This window comes from Microcebus murinus, chromosome 1, assembly GCF_040939455.1.
Source record: "Microcebus murinus isolate Inina chromosome 1, M.murinus_Inina_mat1.0, whole genome shotgun sequence".
In the NCBI taxonomy this organism is placed as follows: domain Eukaryota; kingdom Metazoa; phylum Chordata; class Mammalia; order Primates; family Cheirogaleidae; genus Microcebus; species Microcebus murinus.
Genome location: NC_134104.1, coordinates 90,035,002 through 90,051,884, shown reverse-complemented (window position 1 = coordinate 90,051,884; position 16,883 = coordinate 90,035,002). Strand labels below are relative to the sequence as shown.

The window sequence follows — 16,883 nt, the reverse complement described above, 5'->3', positions numbered from 1 at the left end:
TATCTCTACTGTCCTCATCTGTAAAATGAGTATAATATCCGACCTACCTACTGTGTGGCAGTCTTGAATCCAAACAAAACTTACAGAACCGTATTTGTAGAGCACTTTGCCTTATTTGTACACAGTACATTTGTACTTTTCATTGCATCTTCTATCATATGTGATCTCCAAAAAACCCAGCGAGATAGGAAAGAGCAGATATAACCTCCATTTTATAGGTGACCAAAGTGTGACTGAGAGGATCACATAGTGAATTTGTTGTAAAGACATCTAGTTCCCTGGCCAATAGAATATTATTTTGTGCCATAACTCCTACATGTTATGTTATATTTTGTGCTATAATTCTTAATATTGTAAGTGGAAGAGGGCCATGCTCACTCATGTAGGTATTGACTATGGTTGCTTTTGTGCTACAAGGGCAGAGTTGAGTCATTGCAACAGAGACCACATGTCCTGCAAACCCTAAAATATGTTCTATCTGGCTCTGTAAGAAAACATTTGCTAACTCCTACTTTAAGTACTTTTTATATGTGTTAACTCATTCAGTCCTCCTAACAACCCTATGAAGCAAATTATACTAATGTCCCTATTTTGCGTGTGAAGACACTGAGGCATAGAAAGGTAGAGCAACCAGAGTGAAGTCAAACTGTGAGCAAATGGAGGAGCTGAAGTTTGAACCCAGCTAGTCTGGATGTTCTTACTCCTTTTCTTTACTGGCCCCTCTTACTCCTGTTGGGCAGTATTTCATTTAGACAACAAATATTCACTGAGCAACTGAGCAAGCTGCCAGGTAACATTCTAGGAATTGGGAATAGTCTAGAACAAGCTCTTAAGAGCTTACATTCTAGTTGGGTAGGGGTGGGGATAAAACAAGTAACAAGTAACCAAATGAATGATCAGGACTGTTTCAGAGAATCATGAAGGCTGTGAAGAAGATAAGAGACCTGAGTGACCAAGGACAAGGGAGTGGGTGGAGAAGGAGGATGGGAGAGAATTTTCCAGACACCATTGTATATGTTGAAAATATTTTGCCTGTGCTCTCCCCAAGGGAAGACTCTTATTCTTTGTATTGCTGCTGCTTCTTTGTCATCCCAGCCCCTGACACCAAGTGGGCACTCAAAAACCACATGAGTGTGTAGGATTGATCCCTCCTCCATTTGCTGTCCCACCAGCCCTTTCCTGCCCCTTCATCTACCTCCGTATCTTCATGTTCACATGCCTCCTTCTCCCATATCAAATTATGAGCCTTCAGCAGTCATGGTCTCTGACTGTAAATCCTATAGAATCAGTCCAGAGTCCTGCACAGACAGGGACCTCAAGAATGATTCCTAAATAACTTTTTAGAAACAGCTATCAGCCTGGAGTCTTTCAAAAATTGCCATGTATAAGTTGAAATTTTAGTTAGAACTGCATGTGGTCCATAGTTTTCTTTCCCTTATCTGAGATATTTGCAATAACAGAGCATACACCAGAGCTCTGTGCCTCTCTGTGAGTGGGCACCAGTATCTCCACTCTGCTGTTCCATTTACCTTGCCCTGAGCCCTGGGATTTCATCCCAGGGGTTTGGGCTCCAATCTTAAGATATAAAAGGTAGGGAGGAGGAAACGACCAAGTCTCCATAGGTAGTACACAAAGAGGGTGATGCATTAGTGGGTGATTAAAGGTTGGTTACAGATTGATACTGTAAACTTACACAAAACATAGCTTTCCAGGAATGACTGAGGTAGAAATTCCATCTGCGTGCCAAACTAGCCCTTTTAAAGCATAAGCAAACCCACAGCCCCCATAATGTAGGATGGCGAGAATGAGCAAATGCCTGACAAGAACTGACATGGGCATTTCTAGCCCTGGGTTCTGGCTTGACCTTGTGTGACCCTTGCAATTGTCCAAGACAGGCTGACTTCGGGACACCTGTCCTCTGCGGCAACTGTCAAGCTGGCCCCACCTGGTTCTGCTCAGCTGGAAGCCGGATCTATACAATGCTGCCAGCTGTCGCCCTGCTGGCACCCACATTTGCCCCTCTCGGTTTCCTTTGGCTCTCATCTCCTGAATCGTCTCCTCTTGCTTATCCTCTTTTTACCTTCTTTACTCCCTTGACTACTAATTTTCATGTTTTTGAAAATGTCTTGTTGCCTATAATTTTTTTGTTTAGGACATGAAACTTTTTCTAGAAAAGGCTGGAAACAAATCCTAGAGACTGAAAAAAGAAAACTATTTGTATGTGTATTAGGTTTTGGGGTCTGCCAAAACAAATTACCATAAATTGGGCAGCTTAAAACAATAGGTATTTATTTTCTCACAGTTCTGGTGGCTAGAAGTCTGAAATCAAGTTTCAGCAGGACCTTGATTTCTCCGAGGAATACTTCACTTCTTCTAGCTTCTTATGGTTGCTGGTAGCACTTGGCATTCCTTGGCTTGCAGCTTCGTCACACCAATCTCTGCCTCTATCATCACAGGGTCTTCTTCTTTGTACGTGTCTGTGTGTGCATGTTCAGATCTCCCTCTCCTTTCTCTTACAAAAACACCAGTCACTGAATTTAGAATCACCCTAGTCCAGTATGACCTCATCTTGATCACATCTACAAAGTTCCTATTTCCAAATAAGGTCACATCCACAGGCATCAGGGTTTAGCGTTTGATTATATCTTTTTTGGAGGACACAATTGAACCCACTGCAATATGTGTTAGTTTTATTTAGCAGTGTGAGGCCATGTTTGTTCAACATCATGCTAACATATGGGCTGCATTTTGAAAGCCCACTTCCAGATCAAAAAGAAAATGGATTTAGTGAGATGGTGGAAGCCCAAAAAGGTGAACATAAAGTGGTGAAAACTGGTCTCATGATTCTTTCCTGCCAATTGCAGATAAATAGAATTGGCTTGTTCCATATTTCTTCTTCTACACTCTTTGGCATATAAGATAAACCATCTCTTGCCAGAATCTGGGTATATCTCCTCTTGCTACTTGCCCATTCTCATCTTTTACTTATTAAGCACCTACTATGTTGTAGACCTAACATAGATACTGTCTTCCCTAAAAAGTGAGGTAGAATCTCTTATCCCTACTTTACATATGTTAAATCTGAGACTCAAAGGTTAAGTGATAACCTGTCCATGATAACACAGCTGACAAGCAGCATGGCTGGTAACTGAACTCAGTGCTTTCAGTCTCTATAACCCATTCTCTTAGGCTTAACATTCATTCATATATCCATTCCACTAATTGCCATCAAGCACCAAATGTTAGACTTGATGAAGTCTATCGAGTGATAAAGTGGGGAGCCAGATGGCCATGGCCCTGACTTTACATTGCAGAAGTGGTGCTCTGGAGGACATGCACGAGTAATTACATAAAAATTCAGGAGAAGAACATTTTGTGATTCTAGCTAGCAGAGCTAAACTGTCTGAAACGCTGCCATTTTTAGCATGAGTGATATCTATTTTGTCATTTATGCACACGTTAAGGATCAATGGAGGGAGTTTATCCTTAGAGGGCAAGGACTTTGTCATTTAAGATGGCCTAGGATTCCAACCCATTTACATCCCAGTGAGTCAGCAGCTACTTCTCTGTTGCTGGCCTTTCTTTGCTTGTTAAGTTCCCAAGACTACGAAATATAAACAGAAACACCTGGGTTAGTTCCAGGGCTGTCCAAGGCACATGCTTGGTGTACTTAAAGTTTAAAAGAGAATATGACTGGGCTTTGAAAGTGATTACTTGGTTCTTTTACAAGGTTTAATATTTATGTCCCACAAATATAAGAAATCGCTAATTGCATTCATTTTATTACCAAGATACTTCCAAAAGACAGAAAGAAGTAGCTAAACATTGGCCTGGGCTGGCAAACATGCTGTGCATTGTTGAGAATGTTGTAATCCTTGCTTGTGTGGTGACCTCAGTAAACCTGGGCATGCTGCTGGCTTGGCATTTGGAACGGGTCCAGTTGCTACCTTAGAACTGGGGAAGGAGCCCTCAGACCATGAGGAGAGCCTGCTGCTATATGTACTTTTCTTACGATTGGAGTGAACAACCTACTCCTGAATGACAAGTGCCCAGGGCCTAAAATGAATTTTCCCTGCCCCCCCCCCCAAATTGTTTGGGGTTTCATCTGACTGTGTCAGTTCCCATCTCAAAAGTTTTTGATAGCCACCAGGGAGTAAAAAAGTACTATCCAAACATCATCAGCCTGGTCTTCAAAGCCTTCTGAGGTCTGGCCCCTACGTTCTTACCCAGCTCAGTCTTCTAATATATCTGCTGCCTCCCACCACGCCTGTGCATGAGCCATCACTACCAGTCCATGCCCCACTGGCTGTGCCCAGTGCAGTCCAATCTCCTGGCCCTTGCTCAGTCTCTGCCTTCTGCAAAGGGAGTGGGAGGTTGTAAACATGGCTGCAGTTATTCCCCTCACTGTATCCATACCCCTTTGGAATGTGACTTCATTTTCTCTCATCAAGAGATGGAATTTTCCCCCATCTCTTGAATCAAGTTTTGTGACTTGCCTTAGCCACCAGAATGGAGCAGAAGTGATGTAATGCCAGTTCTGAGCATAAGCCTTCAGAAGCCTTGCTTGCTTTTGTTCATACACTTGGAACTCTGCTGTCACCATGAGGACAGGCCCAGGGCTTACCTGCTAGGTGATAAGACATATGTTGCTCAGTCCCACTGTCCCTCAGCTGGATAGCCATCCAGCCACTAATGAACTCACCAGAGGACTGCAGATGCTCAAGTGAATCAGATGACTGCTGATGCTGAGATCAACCAGTCCTGGCCTGGAGTAGCAGGGCTGTACCTCTAATCTGTAGATAGGCAAGCAAAAATAAATGGCTATTGTTCTAAGTCACTAAGTTTTAGGGTAGGTTAATATGCAGCAAGAGATAACTGGTACACCCAGGAATTTCCTTCCCATTCATCTAGCAAACATGCCCTAAGAGTCTGCTATGTGACTTGATCTGTGCTGGGCATTAGGGATTTAGCACCAACACAGATTATCCCCAAGAATTTCCCATTTCCTTCTTCTGTGCCTTTGAGGTTTGGTTCTTTCAAGGCAGCCAAAGAAAGTCAAATCCTACCTCCCAGATGTCTTCCCAGATCCTCCTAGTCAGAATTAACCTCTCCCTTTCCCAGCCCCAATCAACTATATCTGTATCATAGCACCTCTCTGGAATTCTTTCTCACCTGGACAGTTGCAAGAGCTGCCCCATGGGATTCCCTATGTCTAGCCTGCTCTTGAATTTATCCTCCACGACGTTACTATAGTAGTCAGCTTTCTAAATGCAAATTATATTATATTGTGCCTTTCTGAGTAAATCTCTTCATTGGCTTTCTGTCATCTCCATGGCAAAGTCCACCTTCATCCTCTGACCCTGCACACTTGCCCAGTCTCATCTTCTATCTCACACTTTTTACTGTTAGTTGTCCTCTCTTCCCTGATCTCTCTCCTGGGAATGTTCTCCCCAGCAGAGTCTGACTACATGCTGCTCTTTGCCTTGTGAAGCTTGGCTGATGCCTCTCTTGGGATGTCTTTACTGAAGTCTGCCCTGGCCCTGACCCGCCTCCTCACTCCTGTGCCTGTAATGCCGTTATTGTGCACTATCATAACACCTTAAGTTTACATATTTGGGGACAAATACTTTTACATTCACGGCCTGGGTATTAATTTTATCTGCATATCTAGCTAGCTCTTAGGCAAAATCTTTTCACTTAGGAGATACTCAATAAGTATTTTTGGAATGAATGAGCAAATAAATGAATTAAGGAATGAAGAAGGACTTCCTTTACAGTTACCTGCCCAGCACCCTGAAAGGATAATTATCCATATCTATATCCATGTATACTATCTGTGTACAAATTAGTTGTCCTTATTTCCTAAGAGAAAAGTTCGCTTGGGAGATAAAAGAACACAATGAAAATGTCTTGGAGAAGATGTGCAGAAACGCCAGTTGCAGTGGGAGACTGACAGTCTGAAGGCCAAACATGGTCCGCTGTCCAATTTCATGTGACTTGTGTGAATCCTGGGTCATGAGATCCAGTCTCTCTATTTTTTTAAAAAAGAATTACAATCTTTTTGTTTAATAGTTCCCCAAAATGGTAAAGAGGACCTACTTTAGCCAAGCAAGAGAGTTTATATTCATTCTTGTTATCCCTAAGTCTCTCACACCCCACACTTCCTGGAATCAGTCATTCTCAACACCGCACCCACCCAAAGAAAACTACCCTCAGAACAATGGATGTTTTCCCTTCTTTCTCAATATTCTTCACCCCTCTCCTTCCTAGTTCTTTATCATGTAGATCAACTTAACCTCTTTTAGTAATCCCTTACTGGTCTTTCTCCCAGGGTCTTCCCCATTATCAAATCTCAAAAGCCTAGGAAAACTGTGTTGTTGAGAAATCTTTCTTGGAAAGGAAGAGATAGAGGGGAAATAATTTCACTAGGGAAGTGACAGAACATTTTTGTAGTGAGAGCAAGGTGGATGAGACTAGGAACACTTATGTTTTATTAGCTTTAATACACCTGCCAGACTGAATTATTTTATCATTACTTAGTATGATCTGATTTTGTCCTTCTTGTCCATGAGGGAGTTTTCATTGGCCCATAACAAAATGAGAAAAATTCAACTGGTAAGTTTATAAAAAAACAATTATTAAAACAAATTTTAAAAACTGCCTTTTAGTCTGGTATATATTTTGGGGGGGAGTTGTGTTTTCACTGATAAAGTCATGGTGACACAAGATAGTTTTTTAATGTTTTTATTTGGCAAAATAGAAATCTGACAAACATATGTAAGTGCATCATTTTAACAAAACTTTTTACTAGTCCATAAAATCCTAAAACAGGAACAATCAATTCACTGCTTGTTTTAAGAGGTTTTGCTTTGTTTTGTTTCATTTTGTTTTAAATGCCTTCAGTTGAGGGAGAGGAAAAAGGAAAGAAGATAAGTGTCCTAAACTCTAGCAAAGTATTTCTAGAAGCTGTTTTTACTCTTTGCCATGTTCCCAACCTGGAGTTCTAGATGCCTATGGACTTTCAAACATGCTCTAATGAGAGGACTCAGCTATTGCTGAGATTGAAAGAAGTCTAAAGAAAACTACCATTTGCCAAAAATTAGTTTATATAGATTATATGGCACATTTCTCAGCTTCTGGCCAAAAAGATAAGCATTCAATATAGTAACAACAGTTATCTCATGCTGATCAGAAATGATTATTATCTATAGCCTTATTAGGAAAAAAATTAAAAATTATCTATTACAATGTTTTATTTGAAATAGTTTGGCAGTTTCTCAAAATGTTAAATATAGAGTTACCATAAGTACCAGAAAGTCCACTCTTAGGTATATACTTAAGACGATTGAAGACATACATCCACACTAAAACTTGTATACAAATGTCCATAGTGACATTATTCAGAATAGTTCAAGAGTAGAAACAGCCTGAATGTCTGTCAATTGATGAATGGATAAGCAAGAGTGGTATATCCATATAATGGAATATTATTTGTAAATAAAAAGAATGAAGTACTGATATAGGCTGCAACAGAGATGGACTTGGAAAACACTGTGCTGAGTGAAAGAAGCCAGACAGGCAAGACCACACATTGCATGATTCCATTTATATGCAGTGTCCACAATAGAAACAGAAAGCAGATCAGTGGTTGCTAGGTACTAGAAGGAGAGGGGAATGGAGAGTGACTGCTAATGGGTTTCATTTTGGTGTGATAAAAATCTTACGGAATTAGATAGCGGTGATGATTATAACTTTGTGAATATACTAAAATTCACTAAATTGGACACCATTTTTTTTAAAAAAGCTAAAAAGGTTTATTTATTTCTTGGGCAGTATTATTTACTATCATGGAAAAGGAAAAAAATGAATCCCTGCAGAGAGGTTTGGGAAACATTGCTCTACACAGCTTAAATCTACATTAGGAGCCAGCTGTTCTTTATCCTGAATTTACCCACATCCATGCAAACAACGTGCATTCTCATTACTTCTTAGAGTTCAAAGGTTCACTGCCTCTTCCTAAGTGACACCCTTAGTACCCAAACAGGCCTCTCTATGCCAACCACAAGGAGTTACAAAAAGAAAAGAGAGTGTGGCCAAATCCTGCTTTGTTTCTCTTTGTCACCTGGTACCAAAAGCCGCACTGTTCGTTCACCAGAGCATGACAGAAAATCTTTGTGAGTCTGAGTTCTTGAACTTTCACCTGTGGCTGCTGCAGCCTCTCCCCAGGGTTCAGATCTGGTTGATTGGCCCAGCTCAGGACTTGGCTGGAACTGTCCTCCTTCCTCCCCACCCATCTCCGCCTGCGGGGCTGTGCTCCTGGAGTCTGGTTCCAGTTTATCAGACACAGTCCAATTCAAGCTCAAACTAGTGTTCAGCTACAACTTCCCCTGCACCTACAGCATTTCACCTACAGATCTCAACTGATCTACCACACATCAATCATTTTGAAGCCAAGGTGAAAAAATAAAATTAAGGAGTGGATGTTTTAAGATTCAGCTCCTTGGGACTCTGGTGTCTGATTTAGTCCCTGACAAAATGGTGGTTTGCCATTATATAAAGGAAGGGAGTGCCTCCCACAGTCAAGGATTGTTCAAACTTCCCAGGGAAACATAAGGTGAGAGTACAGAGATGGAAGGAACTGCGCAGGGCGGCGGGTACGGTGCCTCAGTGAGTGCGAGGATCATTTCTAGCACCCTCTTGGCTAACGTCCACCAAGCCTCACCTTGTACACATCTCAGAAAAAGGCATTCTGCTCCTTTATGCTGTTATATAACCTGCCATGGTTCTACAATGTTTTCTCAATTAAAGCCCACTGTTCTTATAATACTCTATCACTAGCAAGATCATGCTCATGTAGCTTGTTTTATTTTATTTTCACATCAATCCTATAGAAAAGACATTTTTATCTCCATTTTACCTTTGAAGAAACTGAGTCTTGAAGAGTTTAAATGAATTGCCCAGAGTTGCAGAGTCAAGACTTGAACTCCGACTTTCTAAGTCCAAGCCTGAAGTTTTTTCACTCTAAACTCCAACCTTCTAGAGATGTTAGAGGACAGAGATTATATGTTCATGCCTTTTTGTACAATGCCTTAATAAACACCATTTTAATAAATTAATTAATTTCCCACAGATAATTTTACTTAGTAGATAGATTATAGCATAGTGGAATCATAGAGAATAGGATTTAAGCTCCACCTTGACTATCTTCAAGGTGTTTGACCTTGGACAAATAGACTGACCTTGCAAAACCTTAATTCTCTCATTTACAACATGATTTCTTATAAAATTTATATTTTTATTTGTTTTATATATATAAAACACACATATACATTTATAAGTGTCTAAAGATAGTCCCCCAATTAGCCACACTTCTTAATATCTACACCTTTGTATAAGCCCCTTCCTTAGGGGCTGGTCCTGTAATTCTCTCTCTCTTTTTTTTTTTTTTTTTGAGACAGGGTCTCACTCTGTTGCCTGGGCTAGGGTGCCCATGGCATTAGCCTGGCTCACAGCAACCTTCAACTCCTGGGCTCAAGCAATCCTTTTGCCTCAGCCTCCCTAGTAGCTGGGACTACAAGCATGAGCCACCATGCCTGGCTAATTTTTTCTATATATTTCTTTAGTTGGAGAATTAATTTCCTTCTATTTTTAGTAGAGATAGGGTCTCGCTCTTGCTCAGGCTGGTTTTGAACTCCTGACCTTGAGCGATCCGCCTGCCTTGGCCTCCCAGAGTGGTAGGATTACAGGCATGAGCCACTGCACCCCGGCCTGTAATTCTCTTTTGACCAATAGAACTAGTGGAGGCAACTCAGCATGACTTTTGAGGCTAGGTCCTAAGAAACCTTACCGCTCCCACCTGGTTCCCTTGGAAAATTCAATCCTGGGGAAGAAAGCTGCTATATAAGAAGTCTGATTAACCTGAGATTGCCATGCATTGAGGAAGCCCATGCTGGTCTCTGGAGAAGACCTGAGAGACAAGAGATACCAAGCCAGTCCCCAGACATTCCAACTATCCCATCTAGGGATGTTTACTCATCCCAGACAGGAGTAAAGAAGCCATTGTGGATGTCAGTTAAATCATCAGATGTCTCTATCCCCACCTACTTCTTACAGCTACTGCCTGAAACCCCAAAAGAGAACTGCACAGCTGAGCTCAGTTAACTCAGAGAATCATGAGACATAATAAGAAATTATTGTTTTAAGCCACCGAGTTTTGGGATGGTTTGCTAAACAGAAATAGATAGACAGAATACAGGAGGGTGATAATTGTACCTGCCATATAAAGAGGGTTTAAAGATTGTATGATAATGTATTTAAATGCCCAGCACATAGTAGGCAGACAGTAAATTGCAAGTTATTGTCATTGCTATATTTAATTCTAGGCTTCCTTGAAGTCCTTATTTAAGGTACCTAACTCCTGCGTTTGTCCCAAACATACATATTTTAATCTCTGAGAACAAAGAGAGTATTTGCCCTATGGAAGGTAAATCTACCTTAGCCAAAAGCCCTAGGGATTTCTGGACTGCCTGCCCCTTCCTTTTAGTCTTTGTCTCTAATTCTTTATATCTGGCTTTGTTGGGCTGATTTCTGCCCACTCCAGTTTCAGCCTGGTACTAGGATCTTATCTACTGTGTTTAGGGCATTCCTTTGATCCACTAATATAAACCACTTAAAATTAATTACCATACACAACCATGCTAGTTGTCTGTTGGCACAAACTCCTTCTCTTGGTTTTGCTCTCTTTCCAAACTGCAACAGAAATTTTTTTCTAATGCATTGTTATTACCAAAGACGCTTAGTAATCAAAGGGCCAGAAGCTCTTATTCTGAAATATTTCAACCCTAATGCAATCTAAGCAGGTGCGTTCCTATGCTTTAAGTGAATACAAAGACATATTCATAAGTTTGCCCAGGTATGGTACTCATCGCTTATTCAATATGGCTGCAGACTGAGAGGACAGGCTTGGCCTAAATGAACTAATGGAGCATGTATTTTTAAAATGAGAAAGAATTTTGTAAAGAACACAACTTGAATGATCATGTGGCTTGGCTTTGATAATCATATCTGATACTTTTTTAGTGTTTTCCCATTTCACAGCACTCTCCCATTTGAGTTTCAAACCTGCCCTGGAAGTAATTCAGGACTGGAATTTTCATTCCCATTTTACAGATGGAGAAATTGAAGCTCAGAGAGGTTAAATTATTTCTTTCAGGCTTTCAAGCTCACTGACTCTAGGACTTGTTCCATGACAACAAAGAGGCTTTTCTTGGGCCAGCAAGCAAGTTCCAACACTGTAAAAGAAAGAAATCGAAATTCATGAACATAGAGATGGGATAAAACCTATCATGAAGTTATTATATTAAGGAGAAATTGTTTTGTTTTTATACCATGGGTCTATAGTTCCCTACCTACAATCTCTCTAGTTATATGTGTTTTGAGATTTAGAATATTTCAGGTAAATACACACACGCACATACACACACACATGTGCACTATATCAGGGAATGCCTTATAATTAAACATATTAATTTTTTGCAGCACAATGTGAATATTCATATTAAATCAGATAAAAATTACAAAGATTATGAATAGCTTCATGCCAGTTCAGGCAGACTTTACCACCAAATGAGCTTGCTACAGATTTATAAGCAAAACAAAACAAAAAGTTTTGTTCTTCAGAGCCTTTTGGACTTTGGCATTGTGGAAAGTAGATTATGGAATTGTATTCAGTTGATGAAAGTGATCATTCTCTCAGTGTTTTCTGCTGTTGGGAACGGCGCTCTCTTTCCTAGCGGGGCTTGTTCTCAAGCTTTGTGCAGGAAGGACGACTTGAACAAACAGTTTGCACCTGCTGGGCCTGCACTTCCATAGCTGGCACGCTCACAAAGAAAGGGCCGCAGCTAAGTTTGAAGTATAGTTTCAGGCTTTGGGGAGACAAGCCAGTGAAGCCAGCTAATAAACTCTTTCATCCAAAATCCCTAAGGGGGAGAAAAGAAAAGAAAAAGAAATTAAAATGGAATAGCAGCCTGCTTTCAACTTCATGAGAGCTGATCGCATGATGAAGCCAGAGGCATCTCATCAAGAAAGTCCAAATTTGATGGAGCAATTTCGCTCTGGAAGCCTTAGACTACTCAGACCCGCAATGACCCTGTTATAAGGTCATCAAGATGGGTTGGTGGAAGTGGAGTCCATGCATTAATATTAATGGCAGTAATAATTAGGGCACCACCACTCCCCATTTCAGTCCCCATTTGGGAGACAAGGCTGGCCCCTTTCCTATGCCAAGTGGAGGCAGAAAATTTCCAAGGACACTTAAGACTTGCTATCTTGTCACAGGTGGACTTTTTTCCAGAACACTTCAAATGGAGTGGTGTAAGTTTTTCTGTCTGGTCCTCCTGAGTCGAATGCCATTTTGTATCCAAGGTGACACCTCTCACTGGGGGTAGGTATATGCCCTGCAGGTGCGTAAGCGAATGGTATGGGAGGTGAGCCCAGGGCCCACAGGGCTCTGAAGGTCATGGCCCGCACCCTGCGGTGGTCTGCTAACGCTCCCTGAAACAGCAGAGCGCTGCTGCAGCTGCTGACTCAATGTATGACTCAGTGTACACGGGGATGTTTGAGCAATTTCCCAGCAAGCAGCAAAAGAGAAAACCTCCACCTCTGATAAAGGAGAGAGGAAATGCATTTTGAACAAACATTTTTTAAATTATTATTATTTTTTTACCTCTCTGCTCTCATTCATTTCCCTCATACTTCATCAACAATGATCTTTGAAATCTAATCAGTTATCTGGTATCTTTCTTGTTACGAAGAGAAAATATCAGGGCCTTTAATCTCCTCAGTTCTAACTTCTTTTGCAGAAAGAGTCCCTTATCTCTCGGTGCACCTGACTCAATGCAATTTTGAAAGGACTGTTGTTTGAGCACTTCCTGTGTGTGCAGCGCTCCAGTGCCACAGATAACCGGATTTGAATTCCAGGCCTACCACTTACTTACCGTGTGAATCTGGACTAGTTACTTTGCTATCATGGGATGCAATTCCCTCAATTGTAAAACGCCAATAGCACACGAGAAGTTTGTTGTGAGAATCAAGTGAGGCAATAAGAGTGCTTATTATAGAACAGACATCCAAGAGAGGTTTATTATAACCAGATGCTAAGGGGAACTTCAAGGTGAATAAAATACATACATGCTTCCTTAGTGTGAAGGAAATATAGAAAGGATTTTTAAAAATCCTTAGAGCACCAAAAGCGGAGAAATTAATTTAAATCGTGCAGTGGAGGGTGTGCATTCAATCTGGAGCAGGGGAGATGCAGGGATTATCAATAGACTGGAGAATGAGAGTGAGGAGAATGACGAAACAAAGGACGGTTCTAGGTAGAAAAAATGGTGACACAGAGTCAGGAAAGAACTGAGAAGGAAAAATTACAGTAGATGATCTAGAATTTCCCAATAATGTATAGACTAAAACAATCCTCTCTCATTATCCTCATAATTCTTATTCTTCTTCGGTTTTTTTTTGTTTTTGTTTGTTTTTTGGGTTTTTTTTGAGACACAATCTTGCTCTTTTGCCCAGGCTCCAGTGCAGTGTTGTCATCATAGCTCACTGCAACCTTAAACTTCTGGGCTCAAGAGATCCTCCCACCTCAGCCTCCTGAGTAGCAAGGACTACAGGTGGCACACAACCATGACTGGTTAATTTTTCTATTTTTTGTAGAGATGGGTCTATGTTGCTCATTCTGACTTCAAATCCCTGGCCTCAAATGATCCTCCCACCTGGTCCTCCCAAAGTGCTAAGATTATAGGTGTGAGCCACCATGCCTGGCCCAATTATTCTTTTACTTATCAAAGGAAGTGTCCTAATTTGGGATTTGATAAATAGTTACTCTGTCACTTATTCTAGCATCCCAACACATATAATTGGTGTGAAATCAGGTGGGAGAAGAGAGTGAGAAGTTCGTTGATTGAGATTGCAGAGGGTCTTGAATGCCAGGAAAGGGAATGAGATTTTCTTAGTATATTGTATAGTGAGGAGTCCTAGTGGGCTTTTGGGCCTGAGTGGCATGGGTTTGAGAAGGTTGTACCATCAATGTACATGATGATTTAGAGGGAAGAGAGACAAGGGCAGAGCAGGTGGGGTAATCAGAGGGTTATTATACAAGAAAGAGACAGATGTTATAGAAAAGATGTTATAGCTGTATGTGATTACTGACTGGATATGAAGAAAAGAAAGATATTGCAAATAACACTAAGATTTCTAGTCTAGGTGACTAAGAGAAGAGGGTCTCCTTTATTTGCATAGTAGAGTTAGGGCATGAGTTGGAGGGTAAGGGTGATAAATTCCATTCTGTGTATACTAATTTTGAACCAACAGAGATACATTAATGGGGTGGCTTGGAGCTCATGAGAGAGTTAGTGGCTAGAGCTGTGGATATAGAAGCCATCTTAACTGAGGGGATAGGAAGAAGTGAAAGATCACCAGATGACTGAGGCAGTGTGGAGAGAAAGTGGCCAGTACTTGGAGGAGATTGTTGAGTCTGAACTCCCCCTTTCATAGCCTACTACCCCCAGAAGTTCTCAACTTCATTTATTCATATCAAAAAGTAAGTGATTACATCCTAGAATGTCATGTCTCTCATGGAGATTTACATTTTAGTAGGGATCAAAGTCTTGAACTAAAGAAATTAAGTTCTCAGACAAGAAATTTAGAAGCAAAAGTGACAAGGTGACCGCCACCGAAGGTCTCTAATATGCAAAGGCTACTAGACCAGTCTGAAACCCCCACAGTCTAAAGAAGAATGCAGTGAACACAAAGGAGGTTTTCCCAAAACACAAAATATAACTCTGCGTATCATTGTCGTTAAGTTTCCATATTATTCCATTTCTCATTATTCACATTACCCTCATCATTCAGTTTCCATATTTGCAAATTCTGACTAAAATTGTTTATAGCCCTCAAATTAATACTCACAGCACCTTTGTAATCATTCTTTGACATGCACAGAGTGGTGAAAAATTCGAGTTGCACGTTCCCAGCTGAGGTCAAACACGGCAACACTGCCTTCTTCTTTTAGCTCAGACTATAAAGAGTGTCCTTTTCTTGGTCTATTTGGTGCCATGTTTTTGGCATTTTTGTGCTTTTTCTTGGTGATTTTCTGTTTAAAATGACCCCCGAAGTGTAGTGCTGAGGTGCTGCCTAGTGTCCCTGAGCACAAGAAGGCTGTGCTTGGCCTTATGGAGAGAATTCATGGGTTAGATGAGCTTCACTCAGTTGTGAGTTATAATGCTGCGGGCTGTGAGTTCGATGTTAATGAATCAATCATATTGTTAATGAATCAAAGAGAAACACACATAAGCAAGGTTGCATATTGATCAGTTGATGAAAATGTTGGGATCAGAGACTCATAGGAACCAAGCCCTCTATTTCCCCTAAAAGCAGTGTTTTAGTATTCACTAATTCAGTTTTGCAGTGACTTTATAATATTAATAGAATATAGCCACTGCGAATAACCAGAATCAACTGCATTTTTATTTGTTTTATGGGGAGAGAGCCATTGGGTTTTTGCCCAGCTTTACTGAGGTATAATTGATCAATAAAAATTATGTATATTTACAGTATACAATGTGATGGGGTTTTTTATTTTCTTTTATTCAGGATATTATGGGGGTACAAATATTTTGGTTACATGAAATGCATTTGCTTCACTCAAGCCAGGGCCATAAGTGTGTCCTTTCCTCATACAGGGCACCCCGTCTCCATTAGCTGTGGGTTTACTCACCCCACCTGCTCTAGCCCCCACCCCCCACCCCCTACCTGACTGGCACCCAGCGAGTGTTACTACCATGTGAGCACCTTAGTATTGATGCCAGAGCATTTGAAGTGATGCAAACTGAAGCAAGTGGGTAAAAGCAACTTGTCAAGCACAGCTGGATACAGAGCTACATGGGCAAATAATTTTGTATGATTAGAGAAGTTCATAGTCAATGTAGATGGTGGGTTTTATTTCTTTATATATATATATCTGTATGTCTGTTTTCTTGCCTGCCCGCCAACCTTTTTCCTTTCCTTTTTCACAAGAGATGGGATCAACACAACTGTTTAATTGTATTGGAGTTTAGTAAAAAATATAAGAAAAATAAAGCCACTTGAATATGGTTTGAAATGTGCTACAATTAGGTGGAAACTCAAATATATCCAAAGGCCTTCCTAAAAGCTAATCATTTTAGGTATGAGAATCTCCCCACTCCCTCTCTTTGCCAATTGTAGCAAAAGAATTTTTTGCTGAACTGACAAAGACTAGCAAAATGTTTCTAAATCCATACGTCAGGGGAACCCCATAACTTTTTTCCCAGGGAAAAACTTTTGCTTCTCTTCTCTCTGAAGATCAACCCTGATTGTGTAGCAAAAATTGCCTGCAGCTGCTGTGCTATGCCCAGAAGCACCCTTCAAAAAGAAATTAAATGCATCCAGAAGATCAGCTATCCTCTTAAATGACACAGCTCAGGACACGAGGCAAACAGAAAAGACACTCCAAGAATTTGTCATACCCTGATTACAAGACAAACCCCTGGCTGCTTGATGGAGGGATGCCATAGAGCTGTGATCTCAAAGGAAAACTGTAGACCTCTCTGGCTCTGTGTAGTCATTGCTATCTGTCCACTCTGGACTTGTCAGGGGCTGTCTCAGGATTTGTTTTACAGGTCAATTCTTGAAAGCAATTGAATTTGGGAAGAATTTTGTATAAGATGCTGAGGTATTTGTTGATATAATTTGTAAATGAAAGCCTATACTGTGCCTTTAACTATATGCATGCATACACATGTGCATACACATTTACACAAACGTGTGTGCACATATGCACGTTTACATGTATGCACACACAC

At 40.7% G+C, this 16,883-nt stretch overlaps 1 long non-coding RNA gene across 1 annotated transcript in view; it reads right to left on the bottom strand.

The window, feature by feature from the left end:
* Window positions 1-11,591: 11,591 nt before the first annotated feature.
* Window positions 11,592-16,883, bottom strand: part of LOC105855422 (uncharacterized) — a 28,168-nt gene continuing 22,876 nt past the window's right edge. Inside the window, exon 3 of the long non-coding RNA XR_001146608.2 lies at window positions 11,592-11,978. This is a non-coding gene — a long non-coding RNA (uncharacterized LOC105855422). The remainder of the gene's footprint in view (window positions 11,979-16,883) is intronic.